The sequence below is a fragment of the Chamaea fasciata genome, unplaced genomic scaffold, assembly GCF_029207755.1.
Source record: "Chamaea fasciata isolate MVZ Bird 193981 ecotype frontalis unplaced genomic scaffold, bChaFas1.0.hap1 SCAF_1, whole genome shotgun sequence".
Classification (NCBI taxonomy): domain Eukaryota; kingdom Metazoa; phylum Chordata; class Aves; order Passeriformes; family Sylviidae; genus Chamaea; species Chamaea fasciata.
Window position 1 is genome coordinate 137,885,123 of NW_027094086.1, and position 24,782 is coordinate 137,909,904.

Consider the following 24,782-nt stretch of genomic DNA (forward strand, 5'->3'; position numbering starts at 1 on the left):
TTTGCCATTCTGCTAACCTCCCTTTTCCTATCTACATTTATTTTGTTTTTATTAAATTTTCCCTCTGAATAGTCTAGTTTGTATTTCTAATGTCAACAATTGCTTTTATCACAGATAATAACTTCCTCTGACAAAAGCTGTAGCATCCTCCGTGCATTTCAAATCCATTTTATGGGCAAATATTGAAGTACAGTATTTGGCCATGCATGCAATTGTATGTATTTATAGTAATCAAATTCTAAGGCATGAGAGCCAAGAAGTAAGCTGGTTGCCAATTTTCTCAATCATGTATTTAGCTGACAACTTCTGCTAAAGCTAAATGAAGTTTACGTTGTGATATTGTGATGTTTATGAAGTAATTTATGTGGTATGCTTAAACATTCTATAAAAACAACTATAAAATACCAAACTATTCCTTTAACTTGCCACAAGAGGTAAAATCTGGAATCTCTAGGGAGAATAAGCATGTATTGATATATAGATTGGAAAAGGAAACTGGACACCTCAATTAAGAAGACAGATGACTTCCTTTTTATTAAGTAGGGCACAGAAATCGTATCTCATCTCGTTTACCAATACTGCCACAGGCTTTATGCAATTCATTTGCCCTTCTGGAGCTTTGTGTCCCACATATACAATACATCACAAAGGGACTATGAGATGGAGCAATGCTTGTAAGAAATGTAGAGACATGCACTTGGAAGGTAGCAGAAAAGACTTTGTTTATTTGGTTCATGTATTTATGTATTTGGTTCGTTTTAGCTGGGAATTAAAAGTGACATAGCTATTTCTTCCTCTGGAAAGAAAGAAAATGATCAGAAATAGTTTGGATCCACTTCACTGACTGATGTTTTCTTCTCTGGCATGTACTAAGTGAAGAAAAGCAGGATATTGATAATACTCTGCTTAAATGTAGCTTCTGCTAGCACAGACAGATCAGGACAGCAAAGAACATTTCATTTTCTTTCTGTGTCTTCATTGCTATAAATGAAAAACTTCCTTGAGTCATTCACATGGGCCTGACTTGGCCCATACTTTTTTGGCATCTGCAGTAAAATTTAGTATTCTTCCCTGATTCCACTGCATCAGGATAAGTTTTTCAGTGATAGCTCTTTTCTGAGGTATTTAAATCACTATCTGCCCTCCTTGTACCCTCTGCAAAGTTGCTCTCTATTGGTGATGTGGTCACCATGCCATCAAACAAAACCCACCTAGCACTGAGGCTTTGCCTGGCTTTCCTGACAGAGTTTAGGAATATGCTGCCTTGGCCTCCCTTGGATACAGATATTTTCTACAGCATCTCATGCACAGCAGTCGCATGGGAATCCTGATGCATTTTGTCTGTGAGCTGACAGGACTTTGTCTGTCAAATCAGGACATTTTGGAGGTGCTTTGGCAGGCAGCTGTTAATGCTTGAGGGAGTGTACCTGCAGCCAGCACATATCCTCATAGCTTGTATGTAGCTTGCAAAGTTGAAGCTTGCAGCTCAAAAAATCACTTTACCATTGTATTTTCTTTCCCCAGTACTGTTACAAACTGTGCCCTTTCCCATGTGCTTTTTTTCACGCAGACATTTTTCACATGCTTTCTTGGATCCCCTCTGGAAACCTTCTTCACCTTCTTATCTGCTTTGCTATGTATCAGGTTTTCTGGGGACACCATGGTTTGTGAAATAGCTTAACATGAATAATGGTCCCACTGGCTTTCAAGCTGAATTTTTTTTTTTTTTACATTATCTGGAGTATCCATTGCTCTGATAACCAACTCCTGGTTGCTGTTCTAGCGCTGTGCTCAGATCACCAGCAAACACTGGACTCATTTGCTGCTGTGTGCCCTCCTCTAGGGACCCTGATCTTGAGCTTCACAGAGTTTTATACCTTGGGTCCCTCTTCTGACTACTGACTGGTAAATTTGAACTCCAGAAAAAGAGTGAAATAATGTCCAATCTCCATGAAGCTTCCTGCTCGGAAATTGAATTGATCCCACCCCACTCTTCAAAGTGTTTAATGGCTTCACTATGCCATGGTACATCTAGGTGGTCCCATGGGAGCACAGGTGTTGAGGTGTTGAGCCCCACTGGACTGGGCTGTCCAGTGTCCCTTTTGAAAGCCTGGCTAAGGAGTGGGTGATGGAGCTACCATGCAGGCCGTGAGCATTTTCTTCCATTTCCATGCACGCTGGATTTATCACTCTACTGCACAGCTCGTGCTCATCAAGCCCAGCCATGCAATAGGGAGCTCCTGGCATCCTTGCACTCCCCATACCCAAGCTGCGTCCTAGAGACACTTTGGTGCCAACGTAACCATTGCTGGGTGGAAATGCTCTCTACACAGTTTCTACCTCTTGCTCTCCTCTTTACACTCAGTCCTGCCCAGTGCAACTCCCCTCCCATGCTGACTCACGCCTTTGGAGGCTCCACTGTGAATCCATTTGAAATTAAATACAGACTTAAAAAAAAAAAATCTAATCTAACATTTTTAAAGATGGGTTATCTTCTTAATTTGTATTTAATCTTACCACAGGAAGAGTGATGTTGGCCCAGAGTCAGCGCCTGTGCCATACAGTACCAGAGTGGGAATGAGAAATGGGAATGGACATTACACTCAGGAAAACACCAAAAGCTGCCTTGCTGCATGTTTTAAATCAGGAACCCAGAGCCTGTGACAGGCTGATCTGCAGACTCTCTTCTAAGGTGAAGAAAAGTCTTTGTCCTCTTAGGAACTTCCAGCATTCCCGGCCACATCATGAAGCAGGATACAAAGGCTTTTTGACATCACTGGGAGGAGATGAAACCTCCCTTTGCATTTTTGTTTCCATGCTCTCTGGGGCTGCTGGTCTGGATACTGAGGTGTATGTTCTGCCTTGGCAGCATGTGAAGAGTTAACAGGAGGAGCAAACTCTCCATTTTGCTGATGACTCTGGGGAAACGAGAGCAGATTGCAGGTTGCTGTTTATCATCAGAGATCTCATGGGTCCCTCCCTGTGGTGGGCTCTGGATGGGAACAACCTCTATATGTTTAGTTTTTGCTTAGAATAGATGTGTAATAGATCTTTCCAGAGAAAACACTTGTTAATTAGAGGAGAAGCGAGAGATGGGCAGACAGGGAAAGGTCAGAGCTCTGGAAAATGTTTGTCAATTTGAATCTGTTTAAAATTGGGCAAAATAAGTGGACATGTGGGGCTAACCAGATGGTTTGTTTAGAGAAATTCTCCTTAGAGGCTTTTCAGCCTGGTATAACCAGGAGGTGCTCTTTTCAGGACACCCTAGTCCTTTTCTAGCCTACACAAGGTGCCAAGACTTTGGCCACACGACTGCCTGGGCTTTTGCAACCACTTCTTCCACTAAAATTCAAGCTAGAGCCCCTGTGTCACAACATTAGTAGTGGCAAGAACCTTTCTGGTTTATATGCCTGAATAACAGCACATTCACTGAGTTGACCTACATGCTGTCCTGTCTGTGTTAAGGTTGCTGATACAGTAGAGTCCTTTATCCAGCTCCCAGGCTAGTGGAAAGATGCTCCTGACCTCTGCAAGCAGCCAGGGAAAGATAACTATTTAAAGAGAAACAGAGTAGCAGCTCAAGAGGATCGAAGTTACAGTAAATGTTTAAAATTCACATTTCTAGCCTACCTACAGATATTTTTTGTATTCTCAGAAATTTTTAGGCAGTTATGAGATACATTGGCTGGCTATAAAGTTTACATTGCACTTCATAATTTGAGAGACACATTAGAAAATCTTGGCCTCGGTCTTTTTTTTCCCCAATGTGCAGAGATCTATCCTGTCTTACTTGGTTGCCTCTTGCTAAAGAGCTTTGAAACACCATCTCCTGGCACCTCTAGGAGTTTCTCATTTCATCCAAGATTTATCATACTTGCAAACATGCAAATGTGCATGTTTAAAATCAGACTTCCACAGTTGTGTGGTGGAGGGAACTCACAGGAGGACAAAAAGAGCCAAGACTATGACCGAAGCAGTATCACTTTGAATCCAGAGGGAATACTGGTGATACTTGCTCGGTTTTAAATTGAAGCCACTCTGACACAGCTTGTCTGTCACTTGTGATAGAAGTTTATATATGTTTTAAAACAAGTTAATTTATTCTACAGGTTGAAAATGCTTCAGCCAAGTTTTCTTCATTATGGAAGCAAATTCTTGACACATCCTAGCTGATGATGGCAAGGAGACAAACTGTCAGACTGTTGGTGGTGGTTTTTTTGTTTGTTTGTTTGTTTGTTTTTCTTCCTTGTCACAATGTTTGAGCTGTTCAATTCCCATCCCTAATGAGGAGTTAGTTTTCAAACATAACCTATATCTACCTGTCTCAGACCACTGATGCTCAGGAATTTGGAAAAATTTGTGTACAGAAGAACAGAAATTATGTTCTTTTTTGTTACTTTTCTATGGCATTTTTACTCTGGGATTTGTGTTAATATTTTCCTGCCAAAATGCCCTGCTGAGCCTGTAAGAGCGAAGCTCCCAGGGTAGGAAGGGGTTTTTTTCACTGGGCATTTGGAGGCACTCGAAGTGCAGTTTGTGTAGAGGACCCATTGGTATTGACCAGATTGATGCCTCACACTGTAGCTCCACCAGGACGGGTGACAGCCACCATCCCTTGGGCAGGGAAGGCTGGAGGGAGCATGCTGCCTGCACTGTGCTGGTGGCTGGGGTGGGCAGGGGTAGGTGGGGAGAAAAGTGCAACAGCTCTGTAAATTTCCCATGTTAACCTAAGCCTCTGTCCCATCCTGTGCTCATCCCCTCACCAAGGGGGCACCACAAACAGGGACATCTTTATAAAGATCATTGATTCTCTGAAATGCACATCCATCAGTGGGCAGCTGGTTGGTGTTTCAGGGAATCCTGGCTCTGATAAACTCGTTTTATGGGCCTGCTGTTGCAGTTGTTATTGCTAACACATTTCCCACCACTGCATCCCAGTAGGGTACCTCATATCTCTCTGCAACTTGGGATGATATTTCCTCTTGTGAAAGTTTCATTCTATGTTGAGAAATTTCCAGGCTGCTGATCAGAAAATATGAACATTTCTAAATCTCCTTATCAGAATAACAGCAGTGGGAATGCTGAAAGAGTGATGGAGGGGAAAAAAAAGAGCCTTCTGGCCAAAGACTCCTGGCTGGGAGGTAATTTACAGTACTGCTGTTATAAAGTGTTGCACACAACCATAAGCTGATTTTGGTGGATAAGAAATCAAACCACTCCTCTCTTCACAGCCCAAGACTTCACATCAACCTCCATTGATGCCAATAAACTGAGTGAAGTCCAGACTTCTCACTTATATGGGCCTGAGGGGTTCATTCAAAAATGGATGTGGCTTGAGAGCCATCATGGTCTCCTGTCTTCTCACAGCCACCTCCACACCAGCCTTTGGGCAAGATAGTTATAGAGCAGTTCTTTCCATTTGGTACAGGATCATGACCCCTTCCTCATGATATCTGTGCCTCTGCACAGATATCATGACCCCCTCCTCATGATACTTGTGCAGAGGCAATGTGTGGTGGTTTCCCCAGAACATCTGAGTAGCAGGTCAATAATTGTGGGATACACCTTTTTGAGTTTTACTAAGTGCCATGTTGGAGTTTACAGCTGATTTGGGTACCCCAGATGGTCTTTATTATTCACTAGAAAACTGGTCCTTCTAGAGAGGTATTTTGGATGGAAGAAAGCATGTGGAAGGAGCTCAGTGCTGCACATCCAGAAACAGACATCCACCCTGTGGCTAAGTCCCAACTAGTTTGGAGCTAGTTATCCATGCATTCCAGAGGTGGGAGACTGGTGACTTGAGTGAATGGTTACTTCACTGCAGTGGAGTCCTCCCTTGGAGTGTCCATAGAGGTAGCCAAGATGACCCCAGCAGACTGAGCCCTCACCTTTCAGATGTTAGATGAGCTCAATCCCACTTCATCTGCAGATGGAACTGAAGGATTCTGCTGTTGCCTTGCTGTAGCATGGCCCATGCCAGCAGGGCTCTGCCTCTGCCTTCTGGGAGGTGTCACCATACCAAATGCCCACCATCTCTCTGGGCCTAAAAGTACCCTGGAGAAGGCAGTGCCACCATCAGCATGAGGTTCATGGTCTCTCTTCTGAACAGCATTTGAGAGCTATCCAGCTCTCCAAATCTCTAGCTTCCATGGGATTTCAAATCCCCCTCCATGGGATTCCATTCATTGCTCTGGGTAAATATTTCACCTGGGAATTAGAAAAGACATCTGTCATGGCAGTAAAACACTGTCAGGGGTCTACAGGGTCTTCCTCAATGGGGCAATGTTGAGCACCAGGGTACTGCCATGCTGGAAATAATATGTGCTCATATTGAATTAGACGTAACCTGAATTCTAGCTGAGAGAGTCGCTGGGGTCTTACTGCTGCAGAACCACAAGTGGACCTGAATTTCTCTCCCATCATGGAACAAGGCAGCACTGGGAGGCACGTCCATCATCCAAAGCAGTGGAAATCACTTAAAAACTGCTAATGGGGAGAAGCTGAAGTGGTAGAACTTGCCTGACTTTGCCTCTGGATCACAGCTCCTACGTGCACTGAGGGAGAAGGTTGTGTGTCAAGCTTGCTCTCCTTTAATGAAAAATGCATTAGGGAGGCCAAAACATGAAGAGCTCTGTAAATAAAACGCAAACAGATAAGATGCAGTTTCCTATGATCTCTCCAGAGTCACATTGTCTCATCTTCATCATTTAATTACAGATGCAAAGCTGAGTAAGTTGCCAAAGTAAACTGTCCCGAAACAGAACAAATATTCTGAGCACAGAAGCAGTCTTCTGATAAGGTTTTACATTTTTTCTGTGAAAAGATATGTGAAAAGATTTGCTGGAGGCATTTGTATTTTTTGTAAACTATGTGCAGTTCTTTTGGGGTTTGTTTACTGGCCTGGGTTTTCTATCCGTGTCTCAAGAGCCCTTAGCAATATTGCTTTATTTTGACAAAGCTTTTCTAACAACCATGATATAGTTGCCGTATTTCGAATCACCTTGCACACAACTAAACAATCCAGAATGTATTTGTCTCAGCTTGCAAACATTTCTGTAAACAGTTGACTCAATTTATGTTCACTCAGACCATATTCAGCAACTTTCCTCATTATTTTTTGTCTGAAACTCAGCTTGAAAGGATTGTTCTGAATTAGAAGTTGGAGGAATAGGTTTGAAACTTTTTCCTGCTAGTTCGTTAACCTTGTTTAATAGATTTTGTGGGAGAGTATTTTCTCCATACAGTGATTATTTAAGCAATAGTTTCTATTTTTTCAAAATATTTATAAACCACCAAGTTCCTCTGATATTTATTGGCACCTTGGAGCAATTTATTGCACATATAATGGAAAGGAATGGATAAAGTTACGTCTATTATAAAACCAGAGTATTTTTATTTGTTCTTTAAATACCTTTGTGCAACTTCTGAAGTTGGTGTACAAAGGAGGGTTGTGCTCTTGTACTTGTTTATCTTTACTTTGTTAGTGGATTCTTTCTGGTGTCATGCTTTGTGCGTGGTTCAAAAAAAGTCATTAGGATTAGAGTCAAACATTAACCTTGTGACCTTCTTGTTTATATACCTACTGTAAGTCTGTTCTGCTTGTATTTCTGCAGTTAGTAAAAGCAAACTTGTGTGCACAGTCCCTGGCTGACAGTGGGCAAACTGAAATGTTTGTCAAGATCACTGATACCACATCCCTTCAAAACCAAATCTTCAAAGGCATGTCAGTGGCTGAGATTAAATGAGAGAGGGGCTTTTAAAATGCGTGTGTCTGCTTCCTTTCAAAAATAGTAAACTGACTAAAATAGCATCATGACCCAAGGTGGTCATGCATAGTGCAATAAATGGAAGATGAATACACATTTTAATGTTGGCTCAGCTTGGTAAATGAACATAGGCTATAAAATTCAAAGAAAAAAAACTTACCATCTGTCCCTGTCACAGTCTCCAGGACAATGTACCTTGATAAAATGGAAATGGGCTGGAAATCCCACATGTTCCTGCTGTTTTTGATAAACTTTGTTCTCACCATTCTTTGGACTTTTTTGAAATTGTCTTTTTTTCCATGTGTGGGAGAGGAAAATCACTGACTGGTCTCAGGGTAGAAAATATTTGAATGCAGCCACAGTGGGTAATACCAAAGGATGGTGCTTTGGCATGTTAATATTCATGTGTCAGGGCTCCAGAAAACAATAAAATGAGAAGTTGTGGGAAACTTTCAGGTTTGTCCATTCTTACCAATAAAACCTGACAGGAAAATCTTAATGTCCCACAGCATCTCATGAAGCTGCACTGCCAAGGGATGCTCCTGGGGAAGGGGTTGGGCACAGTTGTTGCCATGGGGCAGAGGACTGCAGTGGTACCAAAGGCTAGGTGCTCCTCCTGCTGCTGGCCAGACAGCTTAACCTGTTCCTTGGCCCTGCAGCTGCAATGACCAAATATCACAGTCAGATCTGACTCCTCCAGGAGTCAGATCATTCCAGTCATTCTGCGGTCACTAATTGCCAGTGAGTCCATCTGGCAAAGATGCCAAATTACCCCTCTGTCTGTTGCACTTGTGGCTCAGCTTGCATCTAGGAAAACGGAAGGAGAAAGACAAAAACAGGACCTCAGCCAATGTAATGTATTTCTTTTCATTTTGTGTCAGGCACCACTGGATCATGCCCTGGCTCGCCAGAATGGATTTGCTTGCTGGCTTGGGTGTGGCCAGAGGGACACTGGTGTGCAGGAGCGCTCATCTGCCGGCAGCTCCTCTCTTGGGCATGTCCCACAAGGACCTGCTGGGAGCCTGGCTCCTGCCCAGCTGCTTCAGCTCAGTGTCACCATGCACACCTTGACCAAGTACCCACAGACACAGGCTGCTGTTGCTACATTTAATTTTATTGTTTGTACCAGATGCTGCATCTTATCTCAGTGAGAATGAGACCTGGGCTTCTCCCCTGTGTACCTGTTGTCATGTGCTCAGGATAAGTGTTGCTGCTGGTGTGAAGGCAGCAGCAAGGCTGGTGCAGCTGGCCAAATCCCACCAAACCTCCCTTCCCTGTTCCCTCAATCTGTTCATCTGGCTGGACCACCCTTCCCTTACAAGCTTCCACTGCTGTGGTTGCAGCTGCCTCCTTCACTGGCTTCCCTTCCCATCCCAAGGCAAATGCATCTTAGCCTCCTCCTATCCTTCCCTCCTGTGCATGCTCATATGTCAGCTGTGCCAGACTCAGAAGAGAATATTTGATGGCAGCAACGTCTCTTAGGAGAGCAGAGTGTTCTGTAATTCCACTATCAAACATATCATGTGTTATGATCACACAGGGAAATTAATTCAGTCCCTCAGTGCATGTTTATTGCCAGTACAAACCTTCAGCAAGACTTTTAAAGAAAAATCCCTAATGAAGCACTTTCGTTGTAAGTTGGTATAAAATTTTTTGGTTTAAAATTGATACACTTTTTTTATTTTTCCCAGTCAGTGCTAAAGCCTCAGTACTGTTAAGTCCGCAAACACTTAACAAACCCTGCAGATAGCACTGCAAATTTTGAACACCTCCTTGATGGATATCAAATACAGTTATCAATGCAAAAAATGTTTTAGTAGGGCTCCATCTGTGGAAAAGTAGGGTCAAGCAGAGGTAACTTTCTGGTGAAAAGTAATCTTTCTAAATAATTTTTTTGTGCTTTTCAGTGAGTGGGGGATACCGTCTCTAAGGTAGGGACTACTTTCAAAGTGCAGATAAACACAACCTTAGCCTGAAAAGAGACGTAAGAAAGCCAGAGAGATGTGTAGTCAGATTAAATTTTTGCTCCAGTGAAACCATACCATGATTTTATATAATTTTCTTTTCTTATAGGGCAAGCTTCTGAGACATTCATACCTTTTTTCACTTCTGCTCAACCTCTAGTGGATGTGAGAGTTGCAGGTGAATTACCTAAGGAAAAAGTCTGTAGGGGATGACAGATGTCTCTTAACCATAGATGAATTTCTGAGGGATACGAAATAAAAGGACTAAAGAGAAAAAGGAGACAGCTTTGAGATAACAAGGAACCGATGTAAAATAGAGCTATGATGGCTGAGCAGGCTTTGCTTGAGGATTCTATGGGTGTGTGGGGAGATGAGGAAATGGATGGGACAAAGAAACAAAATTTCTGGAAACAATGAGACTTGGAAACAACTGCCTGCTGTCTGTCTCTCCTATGCTGTCCTGCCAGAGTTCTCATCCCTATTCCCCAGAACTTCTTTTCTCCCTGCAAAACTTTCTATCTTTACTCCTTAGTGCTCTTTAAAACTTAAATGGTTAATTCCAGTTCTGGGTCAGATGTTGACTCTTCCAGTCAGAAAATGGGAATACTACCGGTGTAGAGAAAATGTTTTGATTATATAGGCAGACCTCCTGTTTGTATAAAAACAAGAAGAAAGTTGATTAAATAATGGTTGCTAATCATGTGAATGAGATAATGTATAGAGATAATCTAGGGGGGTGTGCGTGTAGATGTATATTTATGTGTAACCCCAGTGTGGCTCTCCTTTGGAATTTATTATTCCTCTGTAATCTTATGGTAGCTTTATTGGAATGAGAAAACAGAGGAGAATATTGTTTTTTAGCAATATTTTAGCATTGTAAAGTAAATACTCCAGCAAGTATTTACTAGCAGGAATAATATTACCATGGTTAATGAAATTCTATTCAGTAAATGGAGCCAGCTGCAAACACTGGGCTTTTTTTTCCTTAAAGTGCCTAAATGTCCTAATAAGCATTTTCTTCCCTCAACAAAAAATATCTATTTTTAAGGCTGCAAACTGCAAGGGGGCCTATGAGACCACAAGTGCTCTGCTACAATCAGTAATAAAAATACTGTATAAAATGTTAGTGGAAAGTGTAAAACTTCACTTCCGATATAGAGGTCTAACCTTTACTAAGAGCTTTGGGGTGTTAAAAAGGAGCCTGAGTCTCAGAAATGCCAGCTAGTGAGAATATTTAGGGTATGTGGTAAGTGTCTCTCATAAGTTCCCAATAAATGGTTTATTGAGTCACTAACCTGATCAGTAAGGGCAGCCTATGTTGGGCAGAGGGGCTGAGAGATGCTCACTGAAAACAGATGGGGTCATCTGCACAGCACTGCCCACCCATGGCCCCCAGCCCCATCTCTGACACAACTGAGGGCAGTCCCCAGTCTCCAACATCCTGCTTGTTCAAGATAAAGTCTGGAGAGGATTTTCTCCAGCTTTCTAACACAGTATTTCCCAGTAGCTGTGTCTGGAGATAGCCTTGGAGAGCATGGACTCAGGCTTTGCAGCACTGCAGGAACTGGGTCCAGAAACCATCCATTTAAAATTTAATCTAACATTTCTCTCTCTTCGCTCCAGGCCCCAGAGTCCCCTGTCCTGTTGCTGGGATGTTTTACAGCCCTTTGACTTTGCAAAACTTCCATGCACAGCCTGCATTTGCCTGTGTGGGTAAAAGCTGGCTGTGGGTGAAGCACAACTCTTCTCCAGTATTGTCCAAAGTGAATTTGAGGGTGGGTGAGGGACTGTTTGTGTGACTGAACTTCAGACATCTAACACAAGTAGTCCCTGCAGGAACAAACCTCTCTGTTAGACTCCAAAGGGAAATCAGGATCTCAAATGTAGGGACTTTAGCCTATGCTCTGATCAGAAGTCTGCAGCTGGTGGTTGGAATGTCTGTGAGGAGTGATCCGGGCATCTCTGAACACATCCCACGCTGGTACAGTTCTAATGGCATGCACGGAGTTGAGTGCTAAGTATCAACTCATTAATATTTTTGGGGAAGGAGGATAAACTTTGCAGCCAAGAGCAGTTTTCCTAAGACTGTTTTCCTGGTGTAGCTCCCTGCATCCTTGGTTGTGTTTATGAAAAAGCATTTCTGTTTACATGGAAAAACAAACCACAAGAGTCTTCTCATCTGTCATCCCTCCCTTTCTTCAAGTACACACATGTCCTTGGAAAGAGCCCTGCCTGGGCACTGGCTGAGATTCAATGGCAGCATCCTGTGTCTGCAATCAGCAGTTACATACCACCAAAAGTAAGCAGTTGATGCAAACAGTTAACAAATAATCCAGAGGATTGCTATGGCTCATCCAAAGCAAATCCAGGACCCAGCTAAATCTTTCTACTACCTTTAGGAGGGTTGATGCAAACTCATCACTTGCTTGCAATTGGGTCATTGAAAATTAAAGGTAATGCCAAAAATAGTGATAACAAGGCCACATTTCCCATTATACACAAGTCTTTCAAGTGAGGCAGCAGAGTCAATGCCATATTTTCTGTTTTGACTTCTGTGAAGAAGTTTATATCTCAGACTATTAAATATACGTAAGGGAGACATCACATCATCACAAATAAAGATGGTTGTTTCTCTGAATCATATGGGAAGGCTTGCAGGAGAAGTCTCTGTGACAAGAGGCACATATCCGCAAACACAGGCATATTCCCTGCTTCTTGGGTGATGCCCTGTGCAGGGATGACTGTCCACTTGTGGGGCACAGCTGGAGCCAGCCTAGGACACAGACAAGAAGGACTCTCACATTAGACTCAGCTTGTGCTCCAGGAGACTCAAAACCTCCGTGGATTCATCTCACAGCTGGAGGTTTGGGCAGGTGCGGAACTCTGTGGCTGCACCAGGAGCAGGAGGATGCCATGGGCCAGTAGGGAAGGTGGGACAGCAAGGGAGTGCTGGTGCTCAGGGCAGAGCTGGACATGCTTTCTTCAAGGGAAAAATCACCAGGGAGGCCCTGGGATGACGCACTTCTTTTGCACTCTGTTGCTGTGTGAAACCCTTCTCTTGTTCCATGCAACTCCTTTGACAGCCCTCAGCAGTGAGACCTTGAAAGAGAGACAGAAAATGTCCAGAAGGTTTCTTTTTTATTACTTGATCTCATATCTGCTTAACTAGACTCATCAAATATCCAGAGTTGGAAGTGACCCACCAGGATCATCAAGTCCAACTCCTGGGTCTGCAGAAGGCAAGCCCAAAAATCACACCATGTGCCTGAGACTATTGTCCAAACAGTTCCTGAGCTCTGATAAGCTTGATGCCAAGATCACATCCATGGGGAGCCTGTTCCAGCTCCTAGGACGCTGTTCACTATAACCAGCATGGAACTAACATGCAACAGTTGTCATCCCTCAGCCACAACCTATGCTGGCAGTTTGGTCCTTTCTGTACCCTGACCATTGAACATTCAACTGCACTGCAGGCTCAGAAAAAACACATGCCTCGTCTTTTGTACTCTTCATGCTTTAGAAGAAAACTATTTTAAGACTGAATATGCCCAATTGAATGATTTATATTAAAACAGAAGACGTGGATAGAAAGAAAGTGAGAAAATACACACATTTTGGCAAAGAATTGTAACTTATTTCAAAACGGGTTATTTTTTGGTCCAGTTTCAAGTTACAGAATATGGTTTAAGATGTCTTATTCTTTAAAAAATGTTTAACAGGCATTATTCAAATATGTCATGCAGCTCTTTAGAGTGAGTAACATACATGTCTGTGAGATCACCAGGATATGTTGCAAGAGGACATTTCTGAGTGGCAGACAGCCATGTTACTTAATGAAATAACATTTTCTTTTAAAGCTAATTTACATTGCATACTTTTGGCTCCTCAAGTACATACTGGAGGCAGAAATGACTGTGTGCCTTTAGCTTTTCCAGACTATGGAGAAATTAAGAAACAAGTGAACAAAATTAAAAGAACAGAAGATGGAAATGTTGGTAACAAAAAAAAACCCCCAAAAAACCCTGAACAGGAGATAGCACGTATCATGAAAAGCAAGGAGAGGGGAGAAACAAAGAGGGAGAGAAGGCAGGGGAGGAGATATAGTCCTTAGCATGGGCATGAGAAGCCTAATGGCCAGGCTTCCCTGCCCATGGGAGGGAAGCAGCTGCCTGCTGGTGAGGAGTGTTAGCAGGCATGGAGGGAGTTACTGTGCTCCCTGGTGTATAAAAATCTGTTTCTAGATGTAAGATTTTGTTTTCTTCCTCCTATCACTAGAACTTGTTTGGATCCTTCTCAGGGTTGATTCTGCACTTTCTAAAATTTCTTTCTATACAGTTCTGCTGAATTTTGTTGTTTCCCACTGGGACAATTCCTGTGCCCCTCCCTGGCAAGTCTGCTTCTGCATTGAGAGGCGATGTTTCTGCCCTGCTGAGGCTAGACACTGGGCCTGTGGCATGGAGAGGACTGGCCTATGGGCTTCCTGTCCCTACCACCCCAGGACATCCCTTCACTGGGCCTTCATATGTGGGTTTTCACTGTGCAAACAGTCCCTTCAATGCTGGTCCATGGTTGAAGCTGCTTGAGGAAGGCACTTGGCAGCACCACTGTACCCCTTTGGACATGCCAGCATTAGCTGAGTGTGCTGCCAGTGCTGTATGAAACTCAGCAGCTCCAAAACAAAATGCCTTGTCCTCAGGGAGGAACATAATCAAATTTCTCTGCTTTAATTACCCAGGCTTGTCCATTGAGCCTCTAGCCCTGTAAACCTGTGATGGATTTGGAGTCCTAGTCTGCTGTTCAGAGAGAGAAGGAAAAGCTGTAGCCCACATGTGGTGGGGAAGAACAGGAAATTAGGAACTGTAATAGGCAGTGTTGAAAGGAGAAGCCTCTGATTATTTTTGAAAAACAGTGATGATGTCTTGAGAGGTTACCTAGAACAGAGGTTAGACAGTGTTAGAGGAATAAAGTAGGTATTTATTAAAAGGCCTTCAAAGGATACACCTTGGGCAGAACAAAAGCCTGGCTGAAGCTCCACCCAAGATGGACTCCGAGTCATGAGTTTTCACACTTTTTAAAGTTTTGGTCCATTTACGTATTGGGGTTAATTGTCCAATTACAGCTTCAGGTTATGAAGTCCCATCCTCCCAGTTTGCTCTTCTCAACTCGCTGTTGTTTGTACTTTTTGGGCCCAAAGCTGCAAAGGTGTCCTTGGTTCTCGGCTGGGCAAGGATTATTTTGTCTAACTACCCTGTGAAGAGAACTTGCTAACACTTTATAACTTGCTAACACTTGCTAACACTTGCTGACACTTTCAGAGTTATATACTAATGCAGTACAGAATCTGGAAAATATGAAAGCTAAAACTGAAGGCATCAGTGAGAGCTTCAAAACACCCAGAAACTATGGGTGTTTTGGTGTTAACAGGATTCTAATTCAATATGAACACAGAAGGCAGAATAATCATTAGGATCAGGTCTCCTCTGGAATGTAGCAGTTGAGATACTGAGCTTTGAAACTACAGATAATTTGAAGCTCACAAGGATGACTGTAGGCAGAAGCTCAGAAGAATTTTGAATTGTTGTCATCGTGCCTCCTGTGTCTTTTGTGCTGAATCTGAAGCTTTGGTGATACATGAAAGAGCCAATGTCTGGCATCATGCAGGGAGCTCTCATTTTGGTCCATGGCACGAATATTCTGAGCCCAGAATTTGTCATGATGGGAATGCCAGGCTGGGAGGTCTCACCACGTACCCATCAAGAGGGTCAGCCCTGATGACCAGTGGATGTTCATCCATCAAAGCCCTAGCCAGGCACCTCAGAGGAGCTCAGCAGCAGGAGAGGTCACTGTCACCTCCTTCCCCAACCATGCCGGTGGCCAGGCTCGGCTGCATGGCCCAGGCACCAACACAGGAGCGTTGCATCACATCCCCTTTTTGTCTGTCTAGCCTCTCTCTTTCCTCACTTCTTTCTCTCTTTCTCTCCCCTGTTGTTCCTTGGTTTCATCAACTCTCATAGGGACATCCAGCAAGCAGAGCTGTGCCAGCGCTTTGTGGTCTGAACTTTCAGAACTCACTGGAAAGATGCTGGCTTGGGTTTGGCACTGGCACTCCTGCATTTTGCATCTATAAACCTGTAGAGCAAAATGCTGATGAGCAGGAACATCTGCCGAGGCAAGGTGAGGAGGCAAGTAGTGCCTCTCACTGAGCTGCTCATTTTGGTGATGTCAAAGCTTCCCAGCCAGCCTCCAGTGCTCAGTGAAGCAGTAGGATACAGTTAACTGCTAGCAGGGACATGTCAACACATGGAAGTATTTATATCCATTCTTTAAAAAAAACCCAAACCAAAAATTCAACTCTCTGTTCACAAAAACCCCAGATATTTCGTATGACAGTGTTTTTATTCAGGATATGTACAGTTAAAGTGCTGCTGGAAGTCAGACAGGAAAATCAAATTGAAGATAACTCTAACCTAATTATGAAGGCAAAAATGCTTCTTTTGAAAACATAAACTTGTTATTCCATTTCTTTCTAACCTAGTCAAACTGATGACCACTTTAATATGTATTTCTCCTTCTGGCTGTGTTGTGATCCTTGCTTGTTTTCTACAAGTTCACTGTCCCTGAAGAGGTATTTTCCTCTTTCTTCTCTGAATTATTACACAAGTCTATAGAGAAACATCCAAGGTCTGTAGAGAAACATGCTATTACCATCTCCTTTTTTTACTCTGCCCTTTGAAATTGTTTCTGAACATACTTTCTTGAAATTATGAAAAACCAAATAAAGAGATTCTAAAAATGAAAATTATCCCCTATTCTAAAATGAGCTGCAAAATACTTATTTTGCCATGAATTTAAAGTAATATACCCTCTTATTTGAGAAGTCATTATTCATTTGGTCAAAAAAGCTTATTTCAGGAGCTGTCTTGCAGATCTTGAATCTGCATCTCACATATACGACCATGTAAGAAAACAGTCTATGTTATCTCATTACAGTCTCTCAATTGTGGATTGGGCCTTACTTGTTTTAAAAACCATCTTATTCATGACAGCAGAGCATTTATCAAACTAATAAGATGACCACTTGGCACTTAGTTCACCCTGGCAATTTCAATGTGGGGCTACATAAATGTTACCAAATGTGTTTGTTTTTCTTCCCACCATTCCTTTGTGAACGTCTGTTTCCACAAACATGAATGCTTTGGAGATGGTCTGAACTTACAATTGCACCTGTGTTTCAGTCCAGTAATCACTCAGACTTTTTTCATACATTAATTTTTCTATCACTAAGATTTGCCAAACCAATGATTATATCTAATTTTTAGCATCTTTCATTAAGCAGTTTCATTTTAATTTCATATTGAGAGCACTGCTGGTGAACCCCAAGTCCCAAACCTTAAACTTTAACATTTTTGCTTTCCTAGAGGAAGAATGAGGACTCTCAGCAGTCATTACTGTGATTTGAGTTGTGTCTTCTCTGTAGCCCTGCTTTGTGAGACATTCAGTGACATTTCTTGGCAGAGGAGATCTGCAGGAATCCAGTCATCACCAGGAGACATAGATTTTGGCTGGGAACAGTCTGAGGTGATGTCTACCAGCCCAGGGAGGGATGGACTCCTTGCCTTGCAGCTGCAGGTCACTCTTGTGTCTCTGTTGTAGAGATCACACATTATCCTCTGACCTCTTGCAGCCTTGTGTGGTGCACAACCTTCTGATGGGAGCATAGCATAAACGAATGTGAAATCATTACAATGGCAAATCAGCCCATAATTTGCATTAAAATCACAGTAAAGTTTTCAAAGGGACAGTTGGCTTCCTGTTGCTTTTGTATCAGTCATGAGTTAATCCTGTGAGGAAGAGAGGGATAAAAAGCAAAACAGTTTTACTGCCTGACAAGGCAAAAGACCATTACAGCTCTGGAGACTGATCTTTTGACTGATGTCTTACCTGAGGTCCTCTCCAAACCTGAGTGAAGTTCAGTGGCCAAGCCCATAACACCCCAAAGCACCCCAAAGTTACCTAAACTGCTTGTAGCTACACTCTTCTCTCTTGATTACACCCCAGAGCTTCCTTGTTCTCCTAAGGAGGTTCAGCACTAGAACATGTTTGCACAGCAGACCTAGTTCTATTTTAGCACAGGGAGCAGCCAGGTGTCAAGGCTGTGTGTGCTGGTTCAGAGGTACTTATGGTTTTGTCAATGGAGATGGTGAGTAGGCTTGGTGTAGCATTTCTACATTTCTGGTAAGTTTGTAAAGGAAACAACTTGGTAACTCAATAAGTAGCAGTGAATTTACAAATTTAAATGCGTGGACTGAACTAAGAAAGCTTAATAAATCAGACTCAATCTCTCCTAGTACTGGTACAAGATCCAGGCCTCTGCTGAGAAAGCAGGTGCTTGTGTTAAGTTCATGTCTCAAGACAGCATTCAAGAGTGTGCCTTCAGTTCAGAGCCTCTGGGAATGCTGCCTGGAATGAGGCCCAGTGGGACTTGGGTTGGCTGTGGACACTGGTCCTCCTGTGGGAGCTGCTGCTGGTCTGGCTGTCAGCAAGCCTTAACAAGGCAAAGTCCATCTGGTAATGCTGACAGGATGACCTTTGAGTCAATGACATCCAGATTCATTGGCGATGGGATGCTGCAGCTGCTTTTTGACAATTCCCCTAACACTCTGGTCTCAGGAACATGAGTTTTTAAGAGACTTATGCTACAGTATGTGGTTACTCTGTAAAAGTTTGGATCCATGGATTGAAATAAATTTATAACACCTTCTTTTCATCCTGAAAAACACATTTAAATATATATATGCAGTTGAGCATCTTCAGAAGCGTCCATGCTTTACCCATTAGTACCGTTAGCAAGACAATGTCCCACTGAGGGGTGAAAGCAGGGAATGTGTAAGCTGTATTAATACACTAAGTTACTGGAAAGTATGAAAAATGAGGAAATGATTTGATTGAAAAACTAACAGTTGGATCCAGCATAACCAGATAGATACTTAATTGTTTGCATGGATCATACACTGCCCATAACTGCCAGCTGGTGTCTTCAGATATGTCTTGGATCTTTATGTGCCTGGCCTTTACACCAGAGTTTGTATTGGCACACAGGGGAATTCAGGCTTGGATGTGAGCAGGAAAGGAAAGAAAAGCAGAAATTGGTGTGTTTCTTGATACAAACCTGCTGCTAATTGGGCTTTTGAAAGTAAATTTCAGCATAATCGAAACACTCCTAAGATAGGTCAAGTTTTATTAGCACCTTCCATGAACTCCAGTGTTTTCTACAGCCTATAGATTCCATAAGAGCAAACTGCTTTGCACTAGGAATTGCTTCAGATGAATTGTTTCCTTTTTTTTAGCTCAAAACAAGAAAAGATTGGATGCCCTGAGTCTCTCTTAAGACCCACAGGTGGACTTTCCTATTAGAACTGTGTATTTCAGTGAGCCAGAAATATTCACTGAAAAGTATTTCAAGCCACTTTCTTCAGGTTCACAGAATCTTTGGGTTTAGAAAAAAAAAAAAGCATCAATAAATAAATTTAGAGAAGAAATGTTTTCAATTAAACAGAAAAGAGAGAATTCACCACCCAAAGCACAAAAAATCCTAGTGGAGGGAAAGGTGAGGAAAAATAACTGGGAGCGATATATTGCGAGTTTTTTTACATTTCCTTAATATAAATTCCCTTTAAAAACTTACTACTTTCACTTTTTCTCAGTGTAGGTCTTTTTTCATCTGTGCCAGCCCCTTCTTAACTACAGGCCAATCTGATAGGATTCAGATATGCTCCATATCCATTTCACAAATGCAGGACTTCATAGAAAACTCCATCCTGTATAGCCTGGAAATTGCAGCTGGAAATCTCACAAAGCTTTGGAGTTCTTGTGGTATTTGTTTGGTGTTTCCCTTGGTCAGGCAAGAGAGAGGAGCAAACACTTCTCAGTACCAGCTGGAGGGAAGCTGTTCCCAGTCCTGGTAAAACCAAATAGGCAGAAATGGCTGAAAATGAGAAAAGTGAGGGAAATAAAGCTTAGCTGGATTTCTATTGTTGTGTTACTTATGTTTGAATCTCTTTAATCTGCCTAGCTCTTAAGTTAACAATTTTAAAAATTGAATTAATTTTTTTCCTTGCAGTTTTTTTATGATTGTTTCCCTGCTAATTTGGAAAGCATAAATCAAACTGTGTTTATTAGTAAAATTGCTCAGCCTCCTCACTGCTGAAACAAATAGAAAAATTCTCTGCCTTTGACCTGGGAAGTATTTGTGTAGCCAGTTCCCAAGACTTCAAAAAAGAAGACTAAAGATAATAAAAACATATGTCAACATCTTAGGCTTTCCTTCTACTGCTTCATTGCTACTTCAGTGATCAAAAGGAGAAAAGTAATTGTTAATGTTTAATCTAGCTAATACTCTCATGGCATTCCAGTTTGACTTGGCTCCGCTTACTTTGCTTGCTTTGCCTGGGGTAGGCTGGTTTTTGCCATGTATTTGTAGTCACAGAAAGAAGAATTATTTATTGGTTGTGATGAATAATAATAAAGTGGCACCATAACAGGATGAGGTAGAGAATTTCATTAAGCTGGACGTGTTGGAAATCAAATGATTGCTTGAGGAAAACCGAAGTCCTGCTGTAGCACTTTGATTTTTTTATATTATTTCAAAAGCAGCTCCACTTTCAAAAAACACAAGCTGGGTTCAGCAAAACCATTGTTCTGGGAGGTATCTTCTAGTCTGGATTTGAATGCTTGGAGCTTATTTTGAAACACTGCTGCATTGTTTCTAATGGTGGGTTATGATTGTTCTGGGCTAGGAAAATCTCTTGTGGTTGGGAAGTTTGGAACTGAAGAAGCAGAAAGCTCCCCCCGTTGAATGCTACGAGGGATGAGTCTGTGACACCAAGGTTACCTCTGACCCCTGTGAAATCCAGGAAAGAGTGGCTTAGGATGCAAAGCTGACTGTCACTTGTGCATGGTAAAATTTTGGGTGAAGTGGCTTGTGCCTTGTCTCAGCATGATTTTTGGGAGATATTGGTTGAGATTCATTGGAACTTAATTTAGCATCACAAAAGTATGGTCTAAACTACCTTTCTGGGCTGCCTTTGTGTTCAGGTTAGGGAGTCTGGCACCTTTGAAAGGCAATCCCACCCAGGTGGAATAGGGACCTGAGCAGGTCAAAGATGAACTGCTTTCCATAGGATTTCTGTTTCCTTGGCTGGAGGCAAAGCCTGGATAACCTGGAACAGGTTGTCCAGAGAAGTTTTGGATGCCTCATTCCTGGAAGTGCTTGAGGCCAGATTGCATGGGACTATGAGTAACCTGTTCTAGTGGGGAGCATCTCTACCCATGACAGAGGGTAGAGGTCTCTTCCAACTCAAACCATTTGGTGACTCTGTGATTCTGTGGTTACTGAATTACTCAGGTAAGGACCAAAATGTATTTCCTTAATCTGCAAGGATCTCACTTACATGCAACTGAATAATTTGGTATTTTTTTCAGGAGGGGGTTGTGCAAGTCAGTGCCTAAGATTTTCGAAAATCTAGACTTAAGATAAAATTTTGACATGAGGTGCCTGCTACAGCAAACTCGATGGCCCTGTTGACACTGTGGACTTGGTGTGATGGCCAGTCCAGGGAGAACTTGTTCTCTTCCTGGTGCCAGAACCAGCTCAGTCTTGTTGAAAATGGCAGCATCCCAGTACAGGAAAGGGTTCCTTTTCTCTGTGGAAATGGAAGACAGCAGAAATCCACCAACTTTGGATCTTCAAGGCTGCAAATGTTTAGAAGTAGTGGCATCTCTGTCCTAACTCTTTGGTCTGCTTTAGTATTCATCTGTTACCTCCTCCTCTTCCTTCCTTGCCCACCAGATTTCTCTGGAAGCATAGCCAAGGCCACCACCTCTGATCCTCAGTGATGGTGGGTGCACAGCACCACAACCTGCAGTGGGAGGGATGGATGCTCAGCTCTGCTCAGGATTAGGGCCCTGCCTTGAAACAGCCTCTCAGCTGCAGCATTTATTGTGTCACTTTAGTTGCCGGACTGCAAAAGTACTTACAATGTTTTCATCAAGATGAAATGTATAGGGAGCACAGGGAGGGAGTGCCTGTGCTCTCACATTGGATTAGGATAATAACCCTGTACACTGCCGAGGTATTTAGTGTGCTTGTGGCGCTTATGATGTTAACTAGAAGCCCAGACAGCAAAGCCCCAAGATTACATTTTGCACTTTAGCTAAGTATTTCATCAGAAATGTTAATAATCTCTTGATTAAGCAGTTTAACAGAAGATTAGGTCTAGCAATGGGGCTTTTGTAGGCACAATCCTATCATAACCACAGCTGCAAGGCTTGTGGGGGAAAAACATTTATTATTAACCCCCTCAGCAAAACTATAGAGGAGTTCACCTGTACTATTAAAGTGTTGTAACGAAGTATTTTGTTAAACTATCTTAAATATCTTAAATGACCATGGTATTTTGAATGTGCAGTGCCCAGAAAGCTGAGGAATCTGCTCTGCAACTGAGGTCCCATGTCTATTCATTAGGAAGAATACATTTTATAGATTGACAGAGTTTCGTTTGAGGAAGCAGAAGGTGATGAGTACGGACACAGTGATCATTAGTTTATGCAGCATCTTGCAGCTCTGTATGTTCTTAGAAAGTTGAAAAAGTTCATGTCTCACTTGCCAGGCAGGAATCAGAACTACTCTTCCTCTGACAGAGGGTCTTTAAGTCAGGAAAGTCTCAACTGTCACTGAAAACCCTCAACTTGGAGATGTACTGCTGTGAGGAGGAAAGAAAATGCTGCTATAGGAAATGCATTGATGTGTATATCCTGAAACACCCACAAATTTTCACTCAGCACGAGTAAATCTCTGGTGACAGCTCTGTGTGCCAATGTGGGACATCTGGAAAAGAGCAAGAATGATATGAAGTCTAAAAATTTAGCTAGATGAAACATTGAATCAATTAGTGTTATTCAGCCTCAAGAAGAGAAGAATTGGGTAATGGGGAGAGGAAACAATATGCTTTCTGTGCCTGTGCTAGATCAGACATATAGCCGACCTGAACTATAACAAGGAAGAGTCAGCACAGATGTTGCAGAACTTCTTCGAAGTCACAGAAGCCATGCCTAGGGTGAAGTTAGCTGGCTGTCAGGTGTCAGTTTTTCCTGCCTTGAAGCACAAGGGTGGACCAAGTGAGTGCTCATGAACAAGGCTTGTGGCACTGAGCAGGTGCCTCTGTCCCATGCTGCTCTCACTGCACAGTCTGAAACACCAGCCGGGACTGCCAGATGACTCTGAGGAAATCAAGCAAGAAAGAAGTAGAAAGAAAAACATATACCTTAGAAAATTCTAGAAGTCACTGACAGTTATGGTATTTAACAGGCAACAGACCTAGATGTCAGACAAATTAGGCATACTGTGGTTTTGTGATCCTTTTCCCAGAATGTGTCAATAACCCATTAAGAACCACTTCAGAATAAGTAAAGAAAAGAAAAGGTATTTTTTAAAAGGAAACAACTTTCAAGTTATTTCTTTTACAGAACAGAGGTTGCACATAAGCCTCAGAATTTTTCCTATATTCATTCAGGGCTGAAAAAAAAATGACCTACTTTTTAGGAGGGCACAAGATTTTCTCTATGTTATCTGACCTCAATCCTCAATGACCTTTTGAACTTGTAGTTATGTGTCACATTTGGTGTGCTCTTTGACATCCTTTTTCTTCCATATTTAAAAAAGTGAGGGGAAGTAATGCTAGCTAATGCCCTCGTTATAATGATCAAGAGACAGACAAACTTCATTAATAGATGGGCATCAGATTCATTTGCTGTCAGCATGCATGAGAGAAAAGATTTAATATTTCAAACCTTTAAGCTCTGCAAGAGAATGTATCATTAAAACATGGTTCACTGATCATGGAGTGCTTGGAGCTCTGTAGGAGGACTGTGGGTGTTTTAGACTATAGAGAATTGTCTGATATTATTAGTTTAAGCAGGCCAACACTTACTGTGACTTGAACTGTTAACGCTTCCTTCTCTCTTTGTTTCCCTGTCCTGTTCTTCCTCCAGCATCGTTAGTGACAAAACAGGAGACCAGAAGCTGTAACCTGCTCCCTGTCTTTGGGCATTAATCAGTTTATGGTAACAAATTTAGAAATTTATCTGAAAATAAAGGAGCAAGCAAGAGCTATTGACTTAATTTCTTACCTAGTTGCTGCTTTTGAGCTAACACTCAGCTTGGCTGCTGCTTATTAAACAGCAGTGCAAAAAACCACATGAGATGATAAAAAAGAAATCTTATTACGTGGACAGGTCTTCAGCAAGTGGTCTAGTGATTTAGTTGGAGTGTTGTGCCTTGATGTGGCTAAAAGGAAAATAATGAAGCCAAGCAGGGGGTCAAGAGCAACGCGAAACAGTGATTAAAGTTGTTTATATCTCTTTGTTGGCATGGATACAATCAAATAAGCTCATTAGACATTTTGAATTGCAGAAACAGAGCACAGAAAGCAGCCTGAAATAATATCTGGTATTGCCCTTGTGCAGAGTTTCCCTCTGGGCTGTGCCAGCTAGTTTTAGCCTTCTGATAGGTGATACGTTCTTTCAAAAGAATAAATGAAGTGAATGCAGATACGTTCAAAGATTTTTAAGGAATTCAGAGTGGATATGAATCTGAATTAAATGTTAAATAAAACACATGTCAGATGTTAAGATATTAGAGGAAAAATACTGAGGACTACCTTTAGGAAAAGTTAGCTCTTTTAAATGGGGCCTTTACAAGGTAACCTGATGAAATGAGATCTTCCCCGAGCACACTTGTGTGTGCTAAACTGCTTGCACCCCACTGGCAACTTTGCCCTTAAGGGGTGCTAAATTAAACAAAACTCACTACTAATGTAGTCATTGTCAAAGGTTTGCAAAGTCTAACTGAGGACTGCCGAAATACAGTTAGATGAAGCAGTGGTGTCCCTGTGCTTCTTGGCTGAGCTTTGAAAGCAGAGGGAGTTTGTACTATATATCTAATTGCGCTGTAAATTTTGTGCTCCTCTTAATTACACTTCCTCCTCTGTCCTTT